We start from the raw sequence: 5,882 nt of genomic DNA on the forward strand, positions 1-5,882 counted from the left end.
CCCCCCATTAAACCTTTCCTTACAACAATGTGTACCTTAACCTAACCTATATCGTACCGTAACCTAACCTATGTCGTACCGTAACCTAACCTATGTCGTACCGTAACCTAACCTATGTCGTACCGTAACCTAACCTATGTCGTACCGTAACCTAACCTATGTCGTACCGTAACCTAACCTATGTCGTACCGTAACCTAACCTATGTCGTACCGTAACCTAACCTATGTCGTACCGTAACCTAACCTATGTCGTACCGTAACCTAACCTATGTCGTACCGTAACCTAACCTATGTCGTACCTTAACCTAACCTATGTCGTACCTTAACCTAACCTATGTCGTACCTTAACCTAACCTATGTCGTACCTTAACCTAACCTATGTCGTACCTTAACCTAACCTATGTCGTACCTTAACCTAACCTATGTCGTACCTTAACCTAACCTATGTCGTACCTTAACCTAACCTATGTCGTACCTTAACCTAACCTATGTCGTACCTTAACCTAACCTATGTCGTACCTTAACCTAACCTATGTCGTACCTTAACCTAACCTATGTCGTACCTTAACCTAACCTATGTCGTACCTTAACCTAACCTATGTCGTACCTTAACCTAACCTATGTCGTACCTTAACCTAACCTATGTCGTACCTTAACCTAACCTATGTCGTACCTTAACCTAACCTATGTCGTACCTTAACCTAACCTATGTCGTACCTTAACCTAACCTATGTCGTACCTTAACCTAACCTATGTCGTACCTTAACCTAACCTATGTCGTACCTTAACCTAACCTATGTCGTACCTTAACCTAACCTATGTCGTACCTTAACCTAACCTATGTCGTACCTTAACCTAACCTATGTCGTACCTTAACCTAACCTATGTCGTACCTTAACCTAACCTATGTCGTACCTTAACCTAACCTATGTCGTACCTTAACCTAACCTATGTCGTACCTTAACCTAACCTATGTCGTACCTTAACCTAACCTATGTCGTACCTTAACCTAACCTGTATTGCGCCTTAACCTAACCTGTATTGCGCCTTAACCTAACCTGTATTGCGCCTTAACGTAACCTGTATTGCGCCTTAACGTAACCTGTATTGCGCCTTAACGTAACCTGTATTGCGCCTTAACGTAACCTGTATTGCGCCTTAACGTAACCTGTATTGCGCCTTAACGTAACCTGTATTGCGCCTTAACGTAACCTGTATTGCGCCTTAACGTAACCTGTATTGCGCCTTAACGTAACCTGTATTGCGCCTTAACGTAACCTGTATTGCGCCTTAACGTAACCTGTATTGCGCCTTAACGTAACCTGTATTGCGCCTTAACGTAACCTGTATTGCGCCTTAACGTAACCTGTATTGCGCCTTAACGTAACCTGTATTGCGCCTTAACGTAACCTGTATTGCGCCTTAACGTAACCTGTATTGCGCCTTAACGTAACCTGTATTGCGCCTTAACGTAACCTGTATTGCGCCTTAACGTAACCTGCATTGCGCCTTAACGTAACCTGCATTGCGCCTTAACGTAACCTGTATTGCGCCTTAACGTAACCTGTATTGCGCCTTAACGTAACCTGTATTGCGCCTTAACGTAACCTGTATTGCGCCTTAACGTAACCTGTATTGCGCCTTAACGTAACCTGTATTGCGCCTTAACGTAACCTGTATTGCGCCTTAACGTAACCTGTATTGCGCCTTAACGTAACCGATATTGCGCCTTAACGTAACCTATATTGCGCCGTAACGTAACCTATATTGCGCCGTAACGTAACCCACATTGCCCCTTAACGTAACCCACATTGCCCCTTAACGTAACCCACATTGCCCCTTAACGTAACCCAACACACGTTGGGCCTTAACCCAACACACGTTGGGCCTTAACCCAACACACGTTGGGCCTTAACCCAACACACGTTGGGCCTTAACCCAACACACGTTGGGCCTTAACCCAACACACGTTGGGCCTTAACCCAACACACGTTGGGCCTTAACCCAACACACGTTGGGCCTTAACCCAACACACGTTGGGCCTTAACCCAACACACGTTGGGCCTTAACCCAACACACGTTGGGCCTTAACCCAACACACGTTGGGCCTTAACCTGCTCTGTAATTGTCATACGACGCGTTAAATTAGTGTAGTGTTGCCTAACTGCAACCCCCGCAATATAGTTTGCTACTCGCACTGCCCGGTCCCCAGTGTATCGCTTCATGTTAAACACCTTGCAGCTATACACTGTAATGTGGATGGCAGCAGGACGTACATGCTCAATGCCCTTTGCAGTTGTTCATTGGCATTTGCAGTTGTTCATTGGCATTCGCATGTGCGAAGCACTTAGCCTACGCTGTGGTACGGCCTGTGTCAACTGTCCGCTGATGTTGTACGTCCAAATCACACACTGTACTGCACATTGGTCCTCATGTACTGAATGATACATCGTGGTACATGTGACCGTACAACGACTGCGCCAACAACGGCGAACCATGCGGTCCAAATGTTGTGCACTCAGCTACGTGTCGTCTCCCTATAAGAGCTGGATTGCAGTGTGGTATGCCCTGGATGGCGATCAGCATGAGCCGTCTGTTGATGTAGTGGCGCGTGTTGTCAGACGTAGTCGTCTCTTCTCACACACCGTGATAGCATGGTGCACTGCGTTCCACATCTGCGACATGCGACAGAGGCCGGTTGACAGTCGTTCGCGCAATGGACATCGCATACGTACGGGGGCCACCTTCCACGTGTTCGCGAAGCGTGCACATGTTGTTGCGTGTATGTGGGCAGACATAGTGTGTCGTGACACCTGACACAGGCATGCAACAATCGTTGAATTTGCAAATGGCGATGGACGCCTACGTTTGCTGGTGACGTTATGCAAATGAACAACTGGTAAACCGTTGTGGTGCGGTTGTTCTCGCTAGAGGTGAATCAGTGATGGCGACGATCGGTTGAGCTACCAACCGGTTGTTCCAGCGATACCCACCATGCCCACGAACGTGAATGGCATCTGGGTGTGAAGCGATACGCGGCGGTGGCTGGGTGGGACCGTCCCCGGCCGGTGAGGGGGGGCCTCCCGGCGTGCTGGCCGCGCGGTGCGTGGGCGCACGCGCTACAGCCGGCTGGTGGGGGCGGCCAGTGGCAGGCGCGCCGGCCGACGGAGGCGGCAGGCGGCGCAGCTGCGCGCCGGCGCACCCTGCACGCGGCGCCGTGCGGCCAAAGTAGGTCCTCGCGGGCCCGGTGCGAAGCGCGGTGGACATCTGCAGTGTGCTGGTCCGATTGAGGACTGTGTGCGCTGAGGATGCGCCGCCGCCCGGCGCTCGGCGCCGCGACGCCGTCTGCTGCTCGGTCGCCTCTGCGGTTCTCGCAGGTGGTTTGTATCGCAGCTGTGCGGACGTGTTGGCGCGTGCGCTGTGCTGGGAGAGTTCGCTTCGGCACCCAAGTGGGGCTTTTGTCCTTCTGTGGCGCTGGCGTTGGAGCTGCCGGTCACCGTAGTGGCGCGTGTTGTCTCCCGCCGGCAATGCCACGACAGCACGCTCCCGGGCCTCTGTCGGCAGCGGCAAGCTCAGTTGGGAGCACGGGTGGTCGCACCTAAAGCGTCTACTCGCCAAACTCCGGGCGATTGCGCCTCTCTCGAACCCGACCAAGTACTTAGGACGGCGCTGCGCGCCGCCGGGACCTGAGAGGGTTTCGAGGTGTATTGTGCAGGGGAGCTCAGCCTCCTCCTGTTTGCAGAATAATTGAGCGGACGCTTGCGTGTTCGCGCGGGCCCCCGGGACACACTCCCGGGCGGCCGGCTGCTCAGCTCTAGTTGACGCAGCTCCCTGGTTGATCCTGCCAGTAGTCATATGCTTGTCTCAAAGATTAAGCCATGCATGTCTCAGTACAAGCCGCATTAAGGGTGAAACCGCGAATGGCTCATTAAATCAGTTATGGTTCCTTAGATCGTACCCACGTTACTTGGATAACTGTGGTAATTCTAGAGCTAATACATGCAAACAGAGTCCCGACCAGAGATGGAAGGGACGCTTTTATTAGATCAAAACCAATCGGTCGGCTCGTCCGTCCGTTTGCCTTGGTGACTCTGAATAACTTTGGGCTGATCGCACGGTCCTCGTACCGGCGACGCATCTTTCAAATGTCTGCCTTATCAACTGTCGATGGTAGGTTCTGCGCCTACCATGGTTGTAACGGGTAACGGGGAATCAGGGTTCGATTCCGGAGAGGGAGCCTGAGAAACGGCTACCACATCCAAGGAAGGCAGCAGGCGCGCAAATTACCCACTCCCGGCACGGGGAGGTAGTGACGAAAAATAACGATACGGGACTCATCCGAGGCCCCCGTAATCGGAATGAGTACACTTTAAATCCTTTAACGAGTATCTATTGGAGGGCAAGTCTGGTGCCAGCAGCCGCGGTAATTCCAGCTCCAATAGCGTATATTAAAGTTGTTGCGGTTAAAAAGCTCGTAGTTGGATTTGTGTCCCACGCTGTTGGTTCACCGCCCGTCGGTGTTTAACTGGCATGTATCGTGGGACGTCCTGCCGGTGGGGCGAGCCGAAGGCGTGCGACGCGCCTCGTGCGTGCTCGTGCGTCCCGAGGCGGACCCCGTTGCAATCCTACCAGGGTGCTCTTGAGTGAGTGTCTCGGTGGGCCGGCACGTTTACTTTGAACAAATTAGAGTGCTTAAAGCAGGCAAGCCCGCCTGAATACTGTGTGCATGGAATAATGGAATAGGACCTCGGTTCTATTTTGTTGGTTTTCGGAACCCGAGGTAATGATTAATAGGGACAGGCGGGGCATTCGTATTGCGACGTTAGAGGTGAAATTCTTGGATCGTCGCAAGACGAACAGAAGCGAAAGCATTTGCCAAGTATGTTTTCATTAATCAAGAACGAAAGTTAGAGGTTCGAAGGCGATCAGATACCGCCCTAGTTCTAACCATAAACGATGCCAGCCAGCGATCCGCCGCAGTTCCTCCGATGACTCGGCGGGCAGCCTCCGGGAAACCAAAGCTTTTGGGTTCCGGGGGAAGTATGGTTGCAAAGCTGAAACTTAAAGGAATTGACGGAAGGGCACCACCAGGAGTGGAGCCTGCGGCTTAATTTGACTCAACACGGGAAACCTCACCAGGCCCGGACACCGGAAGGATTGACAGATTGATAGCTCTTTCTTGATTCGGTGGGTGGTGGTGCATGGCCGTTCTTAGTTGGTGGAGCGATTTGTCTGGTTAATTCCGATAACGAACGAGACTCTAGCCTGCTAACTAGTCGCGTGACATCCTTCGTGCTGTCAGCGATTACTTTTCTTCTTAGAGGGACAGGCGGCTTCTAGCCGCACGAGATTGAGCAATAACAGGTCTGTGATGCCCTTAGATGTTCTGGGCCGCACGCGCGCTACACTGAAGGAATCAGCGTGTCTTCCTAGGCCGAAAGGTCGGGGTAACCCGCTGAACCTCCTTCGTGCTAGGGATTGGGGCTTGCAATTGTTCCCCATGAACGAGGAATTCCCAGTAAGCGCGAGTCATAAGCTCGCGTTGATTACGTCCCTGCCCTTTGTACACACCGCCCGTCGCTACTACCGATTGAATGATTTAGTGAGGTCTTCGGACTGGTACGCGGCATTGACTCTGTCGTTGCCGATGCTACCGGAAAGATGACCAAACTTGATCATTTAGAGGAAGTAAAAGTCGTAACAAGGTTTCCGTAGGTGAACCTGCGGAAGGATCATTACCGACTAGACTGCATGTCGTTCGATGTGCGTGTCGTGTCGCGCAACACGCTACCTGTACGGCTCGCAGTAGCCGTGCGCCGCGTGCGGAACCACGCGTGCTTCTCAAAACTAACGCCAATGTTGTGTGGTACGAGCGCTGAAGC

General features: G+C 52.0%; 1 non-coding gene across 1 annotated transcript; it reads left to right on the forward strand.

The window, feature by feature from the left end:
* Window positions 1–3,828: 3,828 nt before the first annotated feature.
* LOC124589204 lies at window positions 3,829–5,738 on the forward strand. The gene has a single exon (XR_006976005.1). It is a non-coding gene; the product is annotated as a small subunit ribosomal RNA (ribosomal RNA).
* Window positions 5,739–5,882: the final 144 nt, after the last annotated feature.

Source organism: Schistocerca americana, unplaced genomic scaffold, assembly GCF_021461395.2.
Source record: "Schistocerca americana isolate TAMUIC-IGC-003095 unplaced genomic scaffold, iqSchAmer2.1 HiC_scaffold_690, whole genome shotgun sequence".
In the NCBI taxonomy this organism is placed as follows: domain Eukaryota; kingdom Metazoa; phylum Arthropoda; class Insecta; order Orthoptera; family Acrididae; genus Schistocerca; species Schistocerca americana.